Source organism: Metopolophium dirhodum, chromosome 9 (assembly GCF_019925205.1).
Source record: "Metopolophium dirhodum isolate CAU chromosome 9, ASM1992520v1, whole genome shotgun sequence".
NCBI classification, from domain to species: Eukaryota; Metazoa; Arthropoda; class Insecta; order Hemiptera; family Aphididae; genus Metopolophium; species Metopolophium dirhodum.
In genome coordinates this window covers 16435287-16453249 of record NC_083568.1, presented here as the reverse complement: position 1 = coordinate 16453249, position 17963 = coordinate 16435287, and the positions used below count along the sequence as shown (strand labels likewise).

Here is a 17963-nt window from a genome sequence, read left to right as displayed (position 1 = left end):
AGATGGAAAAATGTGTAATCACAACTTTCATAAATAGTGGTTACCTACTTAAATTTTTATTTTTAAAAACCCTATAGGTAATTTGGAATTTAAATGTGATACAATTTAATAATAACAACTATATTGCAGTTTCTACTCCCTCTAATTAAACCACAAGAATTTATATAAGGTGAAATATTTTCTACATAGAAAATAGTTGATAAATCGTTGGAAACTTTGCTACCGCAGCTCAACCGCAACACAGTACCCATATAATCATAAAGTGGGGTATACTGGCGTCGTAAAACAAAAAATATAGGTACACTACTAATATAATAAGCCATAATATCGTATAACCATCAACCATAATTTATAAACCTAGCCACTCGAATAAATTGATTTTATAAAAAGCTCATGTATAAATTGTTTTGGCATACATCGTATTTCAATCTTAAGAGGGTTAAGAGTTACGTGAAGTGTTTTATCAAATTTTGTTATCAACATTTTCTCCACCCACTAATACAATGTATTGAGCAAACAGATTAGTAAATATTGTTTCCATTTTTATTATAATTATGATAAAATAGTACAAAGTATTAGTTACTAGTACCTAGTGCAGTGATTCCCAACCTCGGGTTAGGGGCCACCCAAATCAGGGTCGCTGAGGTTTTTATGGTGGATCGCGAAATCATTACTTACAGTTTTAATATAATAAATTTTATTTAAGTATTTCAGATAAATAATTATACTAGTGTATTCGAATCACTTCCTCAACCTTATGTAATCCATGGGTTAATGGACTTGTGTTAGAGCAATAATAATAATAATTAACGAACCCTAACGAATGCTTAGCACACGCCACATAATGTAATATATACCAATACCGACCGTGTCGGTCACATTATACACATTATAGTATGTATAATATAAATATATTTGTGGATGTAACTCAGTCAGAGTGGTTCTGAAAGCCGCACAAGTCTGATGAGCTACGTAGGGATGGTTATGTGTGTGTGTAAACTAAATGAGGAAGGTAAGATGACCTATTATAAATGGATAAAAACGAGTAATGGTAATTAAATATGTGTATTGCTGGTAACAAATTGATATGATGAATAATAATATAAAAAAATAATATAATTCGTATAGCGACACAATTAATATATAAAAGATTAATTCATAATAGCTATTTAATATTATACAATATACATTATACAATTCAATGAGTCAAAATTATTATTATTAATTGAATTGCTAGATTTATATTGTTAGGCAAAAAGGGCTATTTAATTTTATCATTGCATATTTAATCTGTTGGGCCAACAGAGCCAGTTTAATTATTAAATTGTCATGTAGCTTAAATAAATACAAAATTAAAAAAATTAAAATTTGTCAGACCACAGACTGGCCAGCTGCTGCCTGCTCCCACATCTAAATAAATATGAAAAATGCACACAGCAGCTCACAATATTATATAATAATAGAACCAGCGATTCGCGTCTACGAGTATAATTACAATTTACATTATATATGGGTGATTCGCGTGGATACCTACAGTTGAATATTCGCACCCGCAAAGTATATAATAAAAAAGAGGCAATTCGTGCCCACACAATTAAGATTTTTATAATATAAAATATACGGTCTCGTTAGCAAATATACAACGTTCACGACGATGGTTGATAAAATACATAAAAATACAACAATATAATACACAACTGCAGTTGGCCTTTCTTTCATAATAATTCACAAAACAAGATTATTAATTGATTAATAAGAGTAATGTGTACCTATATGTGCAGTGAGTGTCGCCGATTGGTCGATACTGGCTTATTCCCAGACAGCAAATGTTTGACTAAAAATATTATTATAATATTATCATTTCAAAATGCTGTCTGGGATTAATATCTGTTTATATTAATATGTGTGCGGTGTATCCGTGGTATGGGGCCCTGTTGGAAAATTTAAATTTTTAACTGAAACAGCATCAGTGGGCAGCACGCATAGTTTCACAGTCGGGCGCTTCGGAACCAAATGATGAGCTTATACCGTTAAAACTCTAACCATTTCGTCTGCTCCTGAAACGCTTATCTACATCGATCAATGAAAGATTAATACTTATCTTTAAATTGTACAGCTGACCGGAAATCGGAATATCCCAGGCCGCAATTTACGTACATTTCAAATTTACCCGGGACGCAATTTACGTATGTTTTAAAAGTACATGGGCCGCAATTTACATATTATAATTACTATGACCTTTTTGTGGGGACGCAATTTACCGACTGCGATTGCCACGCCCCTACGCCACAAGTCGGCCGCCGACTACGTTTCTTAACTTGAATAGAGTATAAGTTCCTTGGGTTTTGGCAGTGACTCTTAGCTAAAGATGGTTATGTAGACAGTATAGACAATATAGACAGTGAAATAATATTTGAAAACTGGTTTTGTAATTGTCGCTCAACTTGAGTCTTTTCAAAGTGAAATATAATTGTGTTTACGATTACATTTTTTGCATGAATAATATTTGAATTTACAGTTATCAGCTGTGTGAAATTGAGACGGACAATTAAAACATTATCATTTTTTTTTCTTACTAGATCTCATCATGGCGCAAGTTATTTGTATTTTTCACACGTTCTGAAATCTCTGGACGGTTTTGGAAATGTCGGAATGGTTCTGAAACCTCTGGACGGGTTTTTCATCATCACAAATATTAGAAATAATATTCTATTTACAATTTATATAGTTGATGTTGAATCATTATTACCGTATAGTTCAACTACGAAATAGGTACCTATCTATATGTAACAACATATCTACTGTTGTACACTATACTGTTGTCGTAAAACAAAATATAATATGTAGGTACACTACACATGCAAGTCATATCGCATATACCTAACCATTCACCGTAATATTATATAAATCTAGCCAATCAAATACATTGATTTTATAAAAAGCTCGACATAATATTGTATATTAATTTTTTTTTGCCAGAGATCGTTATTAAAAGTTACCTATACGTAAGTACAATGTTTAATGACATATTGTTTTCAATGTTTTACCCACCTACTGATACAATGTGTTGAGTAAACAAATTAGTGGTTTTCGTTTCCGTCTTAATTCTTATTATGATAAAATAATACAAAATATTAGTTATTACTTTATTAGTTATTAGTTATTCGTTATTACTTATTTGTTATTAGTTATAACTGTATAAGCAATGTTGCAGTGCATTATCCAGATAAGTTATCTACTAATTTGTTTTAGATTTAATTTTATGTAAGTATTGATTATTATGTCTTTAGCAATAAATCAATTTTTGTCAAAAAAAAGTCATTATTTCATTAAACAATAAAATCAAGTGTCCAGATAATTCCATGACGAATATCTAATATATGGGTTTCAATAATCGTTATTATCCTACCTATGAAACAATAAGTGTTATTACACTTTTATACCTATTAGTAACTTTAATGAATATTAAATAATAAATACTACAAAAAATATTAAAATGTTTATATGATCGAAATAATAGTTATAGGTATTATTTTAAACAGTTAGACAGCTAGTTATTACTATAAAACAAGACAAAATGTTTCATCAAACTATTGAGAACAATAAACTAGGTAGATATTCCAGTACACCTGCAGCACTAGCGGGTACATATTACTATTGTTTTATTATGTGTCTTATACTCTTATGTAGTTATGCAATATACCTACGTTTGACAAATAGGCAGGTACGTAAATTACGTGTAATAAAATACGTTTCTTATATCAATTAAACGACTTGGCAATCGACAACAGTTATTATAAACGCGTATACCTATACGTTTGCATAACCTATATATGGGCTGTTTATAATGTTATGTACTTATAATATTTATTCCGTCAATTGTTATTACCTACTCGTAAACGTGTAATGAGTAATGACCATATTGAATTGCGTTCGAGGGTATAGAGGTGACCTGCAAACAGTCCGGTAGATATTTTATAATCTTTTAATATGCATATTATATATAATACCTAATACCTATATACTATATAGGTACCTTACTCTATAAAAAAAAGGTTGAAATTTAAAACACATTTTATGCCTTCTTGTAATAAACGATTTATTCTAAGTCATTTTTTTACGTATATTATAATTTATTATAATAACCCATTATATAAAATCTATTCTTTCTGTATTATAAATTTATAAAGATACACAAAAACAGTCTTTGTTATTGCTACGAATTCCTGGCGGTCCACGCGTCTACAGGTAGGAATAATGTGGCATTGATATTGTGTGTATGTGGGTGTGTGTGCTGTTGGGGGGGGGAGACTATATCGGAGTGCTGCGGTAATAACTACAGCTGTCTGCATAGACATATTATAATGCTTATTGTATTATATATCTACGGTTGTCTGCATTAAATAACTTAAAGGTACAAAACAAACGTTATTTTCATATTGTGTTTAAGGAATAAGGGCGTATGGTACAGTATGGCGGTACTCTGTTTTCTGTTTCTAACATAATTCATACCATAATATATACTTATAATGAATAATGATTATTAAAAACCGTTTGATATAGATATTTTAAAACGGATATGATCAGCTATATGAATTATAAAACGCCACTGCGAAAGCCAATGGTTGGCCATATATTATTATGCAACGCTGTGCAGGTATATATCGGTATTCAGATTTCAGTTAGGCTCTATGTTATTACAATGTGTACCTATATATATACATACTTTCGTCGTGTAAATAATATCGTATCGGGTAGTGGGTACAGTAATCAGTATAGGCACAATAGTGGTTGACGTTTTAATGTAGAGCGTCCATCGACGAGCCTTGAAACACACGCCGTCGTAATTAAATCAACTACGAGCGATATCAAATAAGGCGTTGGGAACGAAAGTAAACAAAAAAAAAAAAAATTTAGATATACGATTTGAATATCGGGTGACGCGTAGGTACACGAGTATACGATTTAATGATATTATACACGACTGCACGAATGTGTACACATTTAAATTATAATAATATTCAACGCCCGACACCTGTTGAGTACAAGCCCGGATTAAGACATTTTGAGGCCCAGGGGCCAAAGTTTTAAATGAGGCCCCTGTATGAAAAAAAAAATAATGCATATATATTATTTAATATTAGGTACCTGTTATAATAAATATATATATGTATTAGGTACATAGCAATAAATAATGAATAATGCATTATTCATTATTGTATCACTTTATTTATAAATTATAATTTACAAGCTTTTTTCTTCGCTAAATAATCATCGATTTTTTTTAGGTGATTTATGCAGTGTTATACCCTAAAACGAATCAAGTAATGGACAAATCTGAGGCCCCTAAATAAATTCTAACAATCAATGCCCGGGGGCCATGCCCCCCCCCCCCTGGACCACCCCAGGCTTGGTTGAGTAAGGCTTGGTAGTTGGTTGTAAAACCCAACGGACAGATATGGGAAATATAAGCCTTATAGACATAATATTCATAAGTGATCGCGACTAATATTCTGAAAACCGTTCAAATTTAAACTCTTCAGTATTAACCATGGACAAAGATACTAAGATAGGATGTAAACTGGAAACGAGAGCAATAATGAGCCGCAGAAAGTTTGCGAGAGACGTGTACCGCGGTCCCACACTCCCACCTAACTAGAGGCTAGAATCATCATATTAACCAAAATCTTGCTCGTAGCTTTTACGTAGATACTTTTTATTCCCCCTCCCCCCTTGCACATCTATCACGAACCCTAAGATCTCCGTATCCCCCTCACTCGCCTGCCCTTTGCCGTTTCCAGTCCATTCTCTCTACACTCTAATCCGTGGACGGCGGTGTAAACTACATAACCTACGACAGGTAACCAAAACAGTTATTATGTAGTACACTTTTGTCAACCTAACGATATAGTAATACTTTTTAATATTTGTAAAATAAGTTACAAGTGACTATAGTGAGATAACTCGAGTTGGTTGTGTTTTTAACGGTAACTCACGTACGGCAGTGCGGACGACGGTCACAATAATTCACAACTCGGAATAATACTAATACCTGATAATAATTAGTAATATTACTAGGTACATTATACCTGGCTCACACAATATTATTATTATTATTAGTATTATTTATCAGATTTTAGTGTGACCTGTCGTGCTACTGTATAATATAATAGCACTCAATGGTAGTGACGACGACTGTGGTGGTGGTCGCGCGGTGGCCTTCAATAACGACTCGTTATCAGCGTGGTTGTGGTAGTGTGGTTGTGTGGTACTTGCGCGCACACGTTATCTCGGTAGGTATGTGCCACATGCGGTTCTGAACGGTCGTGAACAGCGTCGTAGTGCATCGCAGTCGTCCGGTGAACGCGGTTCGCGTCGCGTATATTCTTTTAATAATATTGTGTGTTCGTCGCATATAAGCGTATAAGCGGTTTGGTGGGTTTTCGATTGTGGGTGTAAGAGAGACGCGATTCGACGTAGAGATTTTCACTAAAAGGTTAAAATAAAATACGGTCTTCTCGCCGGGTGTGCGTATCGGACGTGTGGTGCTGACTCGACCTGAGTTCGGAGATGACTCGGTGACACCGGATCTTCCGTTGGTTACCGCCGCCGTGTGCAGTGCACAGGATTAATAATTATTCGGACGCCGCCACAAACAGGTAATTTGGGTTTTTACCGGAGTTGGGATTATAATTTCGTCGTCGTCGACCAGATCTACCGATATTACAATTTGTCGTACAAATCGTCGTAGCGCAGAACATGTTGTATGATATATATTTTACGACGCTATTGCACTGACAACCAGCCGTGTCTTGGGGTATAAAATATGTTCATCGTTGGAATTTCGATGGTTTTTTATTATACACCCATAAACCCGTTACAATATTGCAGGTACCTACCTGCGCTCGTTTCGCACCCTCGCCATGTCTGACGTGTTTTTTTTCGAGCCGAATTTCTAATTTTTATTCGTCGAAATATTAGGAACAAATTCTGAAGTTACAGTATTTACAGTATTTACTGTATAGTATTTTTATTATTACACGATTACACATTTACTCGCACTCGGAATACTTAGGGAAAAACGTCGGCAAATGGCCACTTTGTTGACTGTTGTACAATATCACTGTAATAAATAACAGTGCGTCGGATTCGAGTTGAACTTTTGAACTAAACCATTACGACTGTCAGAGTGATCGTAAAACGTTAATAATGTTTATAATAGCTGGGTATATATTTATAAGTTTTAACGATAAATTCAAAAATCATGACGTGCCCGGCGGGTTCGAAATAATCATGTCAAAAGTGTTAATAAACCATAACCATATTGTAATCGATTAGTTTTAAAAACCATAGACATATGGGCACGGGTCTCGATACGACGATTTTCAAATTATCTTCCCACTTTGATAACTTCTATCTTATTATCTGTATCAGTCTATCTACCGATTCTCACAATAACATTGTAAATAATTACACCACTCTATTCGTTATCGCCGGCAGACCATCATCGGCTTCAATTCCCTTTTTATACATCGAATAATATCAGCTACAGCCTGCTGTAGACGAGATGCCCGATTAAGATAAAGATTTATTATCATTTCTCTACCCACTTTAGGTAAACATTTTTAAGCGCCGACCCCCCACGAGTGTCACAGTCAGTCATTTAAGGCCTAAATGTTTAAAAAACTGACATTTTATAATTTTTTTTATAAAACTAGTAAAACACGCGTCGCGTTATTTTATATTCGAGTTTTTTCCTTGGTAGTCTTGTATTTCATAGTTTCGAACGATTTTTAAAATATTTAATAAATTTTTTAGTAAATTAATTTAAAAATTACTTATGTATATGGTTGTATACAACAATTTTGTTATAGTACCGTTTATCACACCGGTATCTATGAACAAACCAAGTTATAAAACTGGAAATTAATTTAAAAAGCTAACTTTGAATTCATATTCTTGAATAGGTACATTCTTCTCGTAGATTTCCTACTTTGTAGTTTGAACCCCGGCCCTCGACAATGGTGTACCGAAAAACGGAAACCTACCCTACTACTCAATACTACGCAAATATTATGCTATACCGGTTTAGTTGTGACACTGCATCTCCGCCCACCAAGTTCAACGTTACGAAAATAAATAATATTTTAATCACCTATTATCGCGAGTGTATTATTCGTATAAGCTAGGTATATATATATTGTTTACCTAATGTACCGGCTGCAGACTCGCACGTAAGTACCACGGTCGTGTTGTCATGATCGTATAATATAATATAATACTGCACTGACCGCGCGACCGGATGCGAACGCATTAAAAACTGCCGCTTTGAACTCTGTGATCACTTTAAACTTTATTAATCGAGATATCGTGTACGAGGTGAAGTACCTACGTGTTCAGTTTGTGTGACCGTTCATAGGTGCGCTAAAACGTTATACACTATATCACAGTAGTCTGCGTCCACGAAGTAAAAACAAAAGGATTTGTGCGCGGACAAAGGAGCCAATAATCTGCGTTTGACGGTAATACCTATATGTAGGTGCCTACTGTGTATTATGTAAATAGTGGTGCGCACAAGCGACAATAGTATTTTTTCACGTGATATGCCGCGTTTCGCGCACAAAGGTTTTATTTTTATAATAATTTATATGATTATGTGTTGAATGTTGTAGTGCAGCAGGCAATATCTGAATATTGTGTATGAATTTAAAAACCTTATCGCGCAAAACAATAATAATTTTCTCCGCCACGACATAATAATATTAAGTAATATTATGACGTCGTCAGAAACGAGTCAATAATAGTATCCTGTGCTTATCATCGCAGTATTTTTTTAATTCCGTTCTGGCGAATTTTTCTGCAAATATTGAAGTCAGCTATCGGACGCCCATCCGGTTTACGCGGCTGTGATGTATTTTCTATTAACTTTATTTTAAACGAGCTGATATTTTTATTTACCAATTTAATACATTATTAGATATATTGGTAAGTTTCTAACAGTATATTGTATTCAATTAAAAAACTATTTAAATACATTTATTTTTTCCTTATTTGAAATTGGAATAAATGGTAAAAAAAGTAAAAATCTAAAATACGTAGAATTAATACAATATTTTTACAAAAGCTATTTAAATTGTATAAAAAATATTTTAAACAACAAAATTTAACGTCGTCTGAGTATGTTATGTGAATGCGTGTTACGTTAAACACATCATCCACTTCAGATATTTTATGTATTTTTTTATTTACCTCGTGGAAAGCGAACGTTAAGATCACTCATAGAAAGGAGAGAGGATTCATCTTTGTTTATAACTTACTATTACTACTGTATAGGAAATGTAATGTTATGTAAGATACTATTTTCCGTTCTGCAAATAATAATTATTTATACATTATTAATTATTATTATTATAATAGACTGGATGCAATTTTACGATTGAGTCTTATGCTTTTGTTGTAACAAATTTTTTTTATTGGAAGTGATGAAGTTTTACTGCCAACTTTTACGATTGCGGTCGTGTTAATTATATGGTTACCAGTAGTGCTGTTCTCTCCCTCACAAACACTCATACGCGTTGTATCTGTCGCGGTCGCTGCTTTCTCTCATATCGGATATAATCGTTTATTCAATATTGTATTATATACCTAATTTGATATTTTTTTCGACATGACGTATATGTTACACATATGTTGCATGTCAATAATATCATACAATAATTTGATATCTAATAATTGAAGTACTGTGAAATGTGTCAAAACCTAAAATGACTAAACCGATGAGAGGCACGTACGTCCGGAATTCCCTGCACTGTAGTTGACCTAATAATAAAGTACCCATTGATTATACATTATAGTATATTATAGTTTTACCTATTTTACCTATATAATATACATAAGTAACAACTAATAACATAAGGTCACATTTCTCGGGAGTGATTATAGATTTCACCAAAATACCGGTTAAATAAAAAGGTAATGAAAATGTCTAATGTAAAGTTCACCAGTTTTATTTTCTTACCTGTAATTGTCATATATTATGGAAACGCCGTCGGTGTTTAGATTTACTACCAGATTTTTTAATTTTTAATTTTTTAACTTTTGGCATACCTATTATACATATTACGTGTATTTAATATTTTAATTTATAGATGATTATCTATAGGTATAAATGTATAAATGAATGTTTGTCTGTCCTTTATGCATTCCTAAGCCGTCCATCCGATGCAATTTGGTACAGGGATAGATTAGACATTTGAGAAGAAGATAGGCTACTTAAAAAGGGTAAATTAGAGGTCGAGCCCCGGGGAGGTGCTCAAACAGGAATTTTGAGATTTACAATGGAAATTTTTATTTATAAATGGTTGCTATTATTGGTTTTAATGGCTAATATTATTATAAAAATTATATTTTTTTTAATTTTTAATAATATAATAATTTTAATAATTTTGTATATTGACTTAGTTTAATTCGTTTTTGTAAAAATGCTATATTTTTATATTCATACGTATTTTAGATTTTTTTATTTTTCAAACCTTAATTTGAATTGTTCATATTCGAAAAAGGGTATTTTTTAAAATAGGTTGGTACATATTGTGACGGAGTTTCCATGCGTCCCTTTCTCGGTTATTAACAAAATAAAACACAACAAATAAGAGGTATATACGGGTATATAGGTACCTGTAAACTTGGAAAAAAGTTATTGTGAAAAAAATTAAATTAATGGTTATAAATACGACAATTTCACATAGTATGTGTATCATGCGTGAATAATATTGTAATGTCTTTAAATTACGTACACGTGGGACACGTAGTTAAAAAATTCGACGAGTATAGTACAGTATAATATGTATAGTTTATATATTCGTCGTTTATGGAAAAAGGCCTTGAGAATCAAAAAAATTTGTTGCAAACTTTGAGTAAACATTTTATGTAAATATTACTGTTTGCCGTTAGTTGTTTGAGATTTGTTTTTGAAATAAAATTAATGGATCTATAAATTGTATTATACATTTTACTGTACACAATATAAAAAAATAACGTTTCTCCTCCACAATAATTTATAAGCATTCCAAATTATTATAACTATATAAGTCTGTGATCAATGATTAGGTAGGTATACGTCTAATAATTCATCTAAAAAAAAATCCATAATACCTAATAATAATACAATATTTTTGACTCGCAGCTATCTCAGTACCTGCTGAGTAAATAACACTTATATATTTACTATAAAATCGTGATATCAAGATTTACTTTAAAAAAGCCAATCATCGTTATGTCACGACCGGTCGCGACGTAGCTGGATGTATAGGTGCCTACTATTCAGCCGTGCTGTTCGTATGCGTTAATGCGTTAACTGCAGTTAATTCGACAGATACCCAAGTGCATTAACGCGTCGATTGCGATTTTCGGTGTCTGATATTCCAGTTAGTTTCTATCGCGTTTAATAATATATGCAATGTACATAATATTTAAATTGTAACAGATTATATTATATGACCCGTCATCGCTTTACGCGCGTCCACGGAATACGATAGTAGGTATATCTACGTTTAATAATAATTATATCACTGCAGCAGTCGTCGAACATGTCAATTTTCACGAACTAGATTCGTAAAAAAAAAACGGACAAACCGCATTTTAGTGACTCACGCGTCCGAATGACTCATAATACGATCGGGGCAGTGTTTAGCATACCTAATGATGATCATAATAAATATATATTATAACAACAATAGTAAAGTATTAGGTACGTGTCTGGACCAAAACTGTCCGTGTCTGGTGATTATCATCGTAGTCGGATTGTAGATATTCTCTTTTCGTCGGTCTCCTATTATAGCGGTATACGTATTATGCAGATACGGCGGCGGTGGTGGAACTGGTTTCTTTTACCAGGTGTTCAGTAGTAAAAAACATTTATTTACATTTTTTCAAAAAATAACATTTCCCCGCGGCTAGATCGCTAGTGCCGCCCAGGAGTGCGAATAGAAGAATCAATTATTTTACTCGATTTTCTGAAAAATAATACACGTTTTTATTACATGTAATGACGTGTTTTCACCACCACGGCAGCCGTGTATTATCGGAAAAATGATGGTTTTTTCCCCTACAGATATAATATAATATGGATGTGTAGTATGTGTAGATGTGTAGGTAGTACATACGTACCGACTAACGACTAACGACGATTGTGCGAACCCCGAAGCGATGTACAAGGAAAACATTTAAATATCAGCTATACTAAGGTCCGCGTATAATATTGGTATATTATTAAAAATATATTTCGAGTTCGACACGGACGTTCGGGTATTTTATTCTGTATAGGTGAAATATACCAGACTTTCTATATCTATGTCTAGCTGAAGATAATATTATTATTATTATTATTATGATGAATAGCTAGACGTGTGCTACAAAATGTTGACCCCTGCGGCTTCTGCAGATCGGCTTTTCGCTATGAGCCATGGCTATACGATTTCGAATGATCTCAGCAAAAACAATGAGAAAATTCAAAATAGTAAATGTTAAATGGTGCTTAAATTTTAAGGTGCAAAGTAATTTATACTTATCATGATGTTTCTATAGAACAACTATAGTAATTTTATTTTGTATGTAATTTATAAAATAAACCAATACCCACGTTAACATACAAATAATAAATAATATTATATTATGTTTTTTATAATAATATCTATATGATTTTACAAACGGGTATTTTTTTTCTGGGAATCTTTTTTCCGGCATTATAATATAATATATTATGTTTATAAATGAATCACGTATTTAACTCTGCGATGGTCAAACATTTTCCATCGATGATGGAGTATCTTTTATAGTTTGTTAATATTATGGAATTTTATTTAATTCTCAATGACGAGATGAGTTGAGAATAACGTAGAATGCAATTTTTTGTGAGCTATGTATATGTACAGGTGATTTAAAACGAAAAACTAAATATTTTAGCTCTTCGCAAAAACCCATTTTTTATGACAGTTCTATACGGATATATATGATTATAATACAGAACATAGATGATTTATGGAAGCGATGGTAATGGTTATAAAATGGGTGAACGGTAAATATGGTTTGTATAGATTATCCACATGGTCATTTGATTCAAAATATAACCTTTTTTGTTTTCGTTCGGAATTTCAATTCAATATTGCATAAGATAATTTTCAATGTTTACGTATATAATTATTTCGCATCTCCGTGATTCGTGAATGATGCAATATGACTTATAAAACCAAATACAAAACGCTAGATACGAAGAATGTGTACGCTGTACATATTATATTTTACAGAGAATACAACATAACTATTGGCACAATAACGATTATACGACTATCGCATAAAATTAGTTACAACTGCTAGGAAATAGGAACGATTTTATCATAAAATAATAAAATCAATATAATGTTTTCGTATATTATTTTAAATCAATTTAATAGGCACGATCGTAAAAATTAATTCGAGTAATGCATTTCGTTTACACGTTTGGCTCGAACGAAATAATAGATTACTAATTGTTTGGTTTTCAAATTAATTATGTGTTGTACGGGTTAGGTCCCACTTTGGTGTTTATGATTACAATATTGTAGCGTAGTTAGTAAATCCTGCTTTTGGGTGTATCTCGCACGCATTGTATCTACGTACAACAGTACTTAATAATATATTATACCATAGGCACCAGCAGTTTAAAAAAACACAGTGCTCGCTAATATAATTGCGTCACAAAAGTCTATTGTCCTATGGATTTCTCTGTCCTGTTAATCCTAAACGCACACAATGTACTTATAACGACGGAGTTTCTATAATATAATATTATGATGTGCGAAAATATCCTGATTTATGAGAAATAAATAAATAAATAATTCTATGATCCTAATGATACCTACAACTCATAAGTGTAAACGATAGTATCTATCTAAACGCACACGGGATTAGGAAACATTATAAACCATAATATTAAGATGGACAATATAAGTACATAATATAATATGCGAAAAGCGCCAAGTTTGCATTCTGATTTCCATTATTGAGTTTAAGATTTCACAAGTTATAAGTGATTCTTTCTAGCTTTATTACACTATAATAGATGTAAGATGGTCTGTAAGTTACTTTTGGTTTTGAAGTTTGCTAATTAACCTTAATGATGAGTTATTTTTTAAACTATGATTTATTGTGAACTAAACGTGTTATTTTTAACACCACTCACTACCCAGTAGACTAGTGTAAGTGTGTAACCACTAATCAGTAATCTGTAAGAAAAGTAAGTTTTAAAGGAGAAATTAAAATTTTTGTGTATTTTCGAAAAATAAGGTATTTATTTGTTTGTCTTATAGTTTTATTCTGTTCACGCATTTATATAATATTTTCAACAATATTATACATATAACCGAACCTAACATATTATATTTAAAATAAAATATAAAATGTTTATTTCATATTCATTCCTATACGATTTTATTTTAGTTGTAAATATACCTAATTGTAATATCGAAATAATAATTATTAATCGAAATAATTTTATTCAGTAAGTACTTAATATTATTATTATTACAGAAATAATTGAAATAACAAAGTGGCTTTTGTTCTGGCTTGGTGTCTCAAACTCTCAACTGTTTTAATAGGAATACGTTCTGTACTTTGCATATTATACTGCAGCTATAATATAGTATTAGTTAGTCGAAGATATCGATTTGGAGCATTGCAGTTATAGGGGGCTACAAAAATTGCTGTACCCGCAGAAAATGTACGATCGAAATACTATTACGCGTGTGTGGCATGCAACTGATCACCGTGGATATAACACGTTTTTATTTACGCAATTGCGCTTTTAACAATATAATATTATGCAAATTTATGTAGGTATAACGATTTATAATCGTAATGTATGTATAATTATATTCTAATAATCCTTCCAGTGTAATTAATGCTTAATAACTAGGTATATAACTTAACCGAATGATCGTATTTTCAAACGACGATTCTCGTTTGGTACATAGTTGGTTTTAATAATATTTGTTCGTTTAAGATTTTATAAAACACGGTAATGACTAATGAGCTTAACGTTTGTGAGTCACTTTAATGTATTACGACTATAATGGATACGGTGTCACAAGTGTTAAATAATACACTATCGGTATATTCGTAATATTAGATATATTGCATTACCTATAGACTATAGTGAATATAATATAACCGAACTATAAATATTTTTAACGTAATTTGTATCCACGATACCGTCAATACCAGCATTTACCTACCTATATAATATCACATTTTGTTAAATAATTTTACATAAAATTAGGTATTATATAATAATTAATATGTTATATATCACTATAATATATGTATATATCGCTAATCGGAATAAATAAAAATAATTTTTTACGAGGTAATTTATAATACGTTTTTGTATGGAATCACTGCGTCTATTATTATAAATTTAATAAAATGAGCTTTTTTAAAAATAAACAATTCAATAGTAAATAGTACTAACATATAAAAATCATAAGTAGGTATTGAAAAAAACTGTTGGCAGAGAATATAATAGTTATAATCTGTTGACTCATAGTTGGATACGAATACCATTTTGTATATAACTTACACTGCAGAGTGCAGGATATAGTATACTTACGTCTGTTAGTATAATATAATTAAGTATACGGATATTTTCAAAGTTCAAACACTCGAAAGACGTTAATTACTTAATATATATTGTCTAAATAAAAAAAAAACAATTAACTACAGTTATATATTGGTTACGTTATTTGCAGATCAGTAGAAATTAGAAGTTATATATTATATTCTGTATATTCTTGTAGATCTTTTATTTGTTAATTATATATACTTATAATATATAGTTCAACTTATGCATTATCTAAGTAGGCACATTTTCGATTTTTTTTATTATTTCAATGGGTAGACACTAGACAATAGACATACATGTATAGTTAATGAATACGATAAGTATATTTTTATTGGTAGTCATATAAATAAAGTCTAAAAAATAATGTTTTTTTAGATAATTATTGATTCTTATCTATACTCGACGGAATGCGCTGTTGATGGATTTTTCGGAGCTCGTGCCTATGTTAGACGAACTCACTTGCGCAATAATCATACCAAAATTACCTACATCATTTAAGAGGATGTCAGCGCATTGTTTGTTTTCTCTCTTTCATCCACGCGCGACATAGACAAAACGCGTTTACGCAGTCTGAATAGAACTCGCTCGATTTGGGTTCTATAGTAAAAATATCTATACCTACCTATACTTGTATAAGAACTAAAAATGTTTATAAACAATTTTTTTTAAATGAATATTAAGTGGTGGATAGATTCTAGGTTGTTAATAGGTTATTTTAGATTCGTTGTGCCACAAAACATGCCATTTAATATCGTATAAGCACTTACGCGAACGACGTTTGGTTGTAGAGATTCGCGTTTGGAATTTTGTCGTACTGCACAACATGTTTATATACGCACTAATGGACTAGTAAGACTAAAACATACAATTTACAACGCAAAAACAGCGCGATTAAGAATCGGATGGTGGACCAGGGCGCGACAAATATGGGAAAATATCGAGATCACCAGCTCGGCGCGAGTACCATGAAAGATTAAGTCCGGGGGTCGCTTCGACTGCAGTGTTTACCGCGCTTAAACCACTCGGGCTTATAGAACCTCACTGAATTTTGTTGACAAATTCGCTCGTGAATTCTATGGTTTTATGTTTCCGCGTGGCTCCTTCGTACGTAGGTGACCACAGTTAGCTCGGCCAAGGTGACCGCCACCCATATGTGTGTGGCATACTCGTGGCGAGCGGTTAACCGCAATATATTCGGTTGGTCGTCAAGTTTTACCACAATAACGACGGTTGTCGTCGCTGTCTGTTTTATCCAGGTCCGAGGTCCGGTTCACTACGGTTTTCGATCGAATCACTTTTGCGTAACTATATCTGTTAGTGCTAATAATATTATATAATTTATTTAGATGTGTGGTGTTACAAAATTTCAGCGAGACGAGTCTTCCGAAACGAACATCATCCATATTATTATTACCCGACGAAACGCACTACCCTTTCCCCGAGGATTTCGTGTGGAGCGGCCATTGGCGTAAATAGTGTTTGAAATTTGGGGGGGGGGGGGCTAAAGCGTGACTATTATACCAAGATTTTATTAATATATTCCAAACCTAGGCATGTATAATAATATTACATATTGTATGTAAATACAACAAATTCTAAAAAAAGCGTCGAAGGGAATATGAAATCCTCTATGTTTTCGAAAAAGAGTTCGTGAATAATAATGGTCACTAATGTGCACCCTGCTACCTTCACTAGCCGTTCCCATAGGCGCAAATGGGGGGATTTACAAATAAAATTGTGATTTATCGTGAATTTGTTCTATTTATATTCATATTATACGCATATAGACATGTATATCCTATAATAAGCACTATAATTATAATTGTTTGCTATTTTATTTTAATTAAGATCACTTCTAAAACGTTCTACACGATAAATAACAACATAAATAAGACCTATTTTTTTTATGAGTACCTATCTACTTGTAGAAATCCTTAAAATCAGCTTAAATTGTATCAAAATACTTAACCTTTTATTGTTTACAGAAAGCATCAGCATAATATTTCTTCACACTATTTCAACTGCAGCTGCAGATAACACTCTACGCACGACCACACATGCTACATATTGTTATTTTAAGCGTTTGAATACAGTATTTAGATTATAAACATTTTATAGTATTTCATATTTTTATATTTTCTTATCTCACCGATGATTATTAATGTAAGGACATGCTATATGGGCAGCAGGTTTAATTTTATTTCCCCTCAATGAACGAATATTGATTATGGTATTACACCAATTAATATTACCTTGGAATAATGGAGTGTCATACGGCGTTAAAATAAAATATATTTACTAACGTCAT

At 32.1% G+C, this 17963-nt stretch overlaps 1 protein-coding gene across 1 annotated transcript in view; it reads left to right on the top strand.

Moving 5' to 3' along the window:
- The first annotated feature begins 6295 nt into the window (after window positions 1–6295).
- Window positions 6296–17963, top strand: part of LOC132952660 (shootin-1) — a 33704-nt gene continuing 22036 nt past the window's right edge. The window contains exon 1 of the mRNA XM_061025015.1: window positions 6296–6659. The gene's annotated coding sequence lies outside the window, so the exon portion shown is untranslated. The remainder of the gene's footprint in view (window positions 6660–17963) is intronic.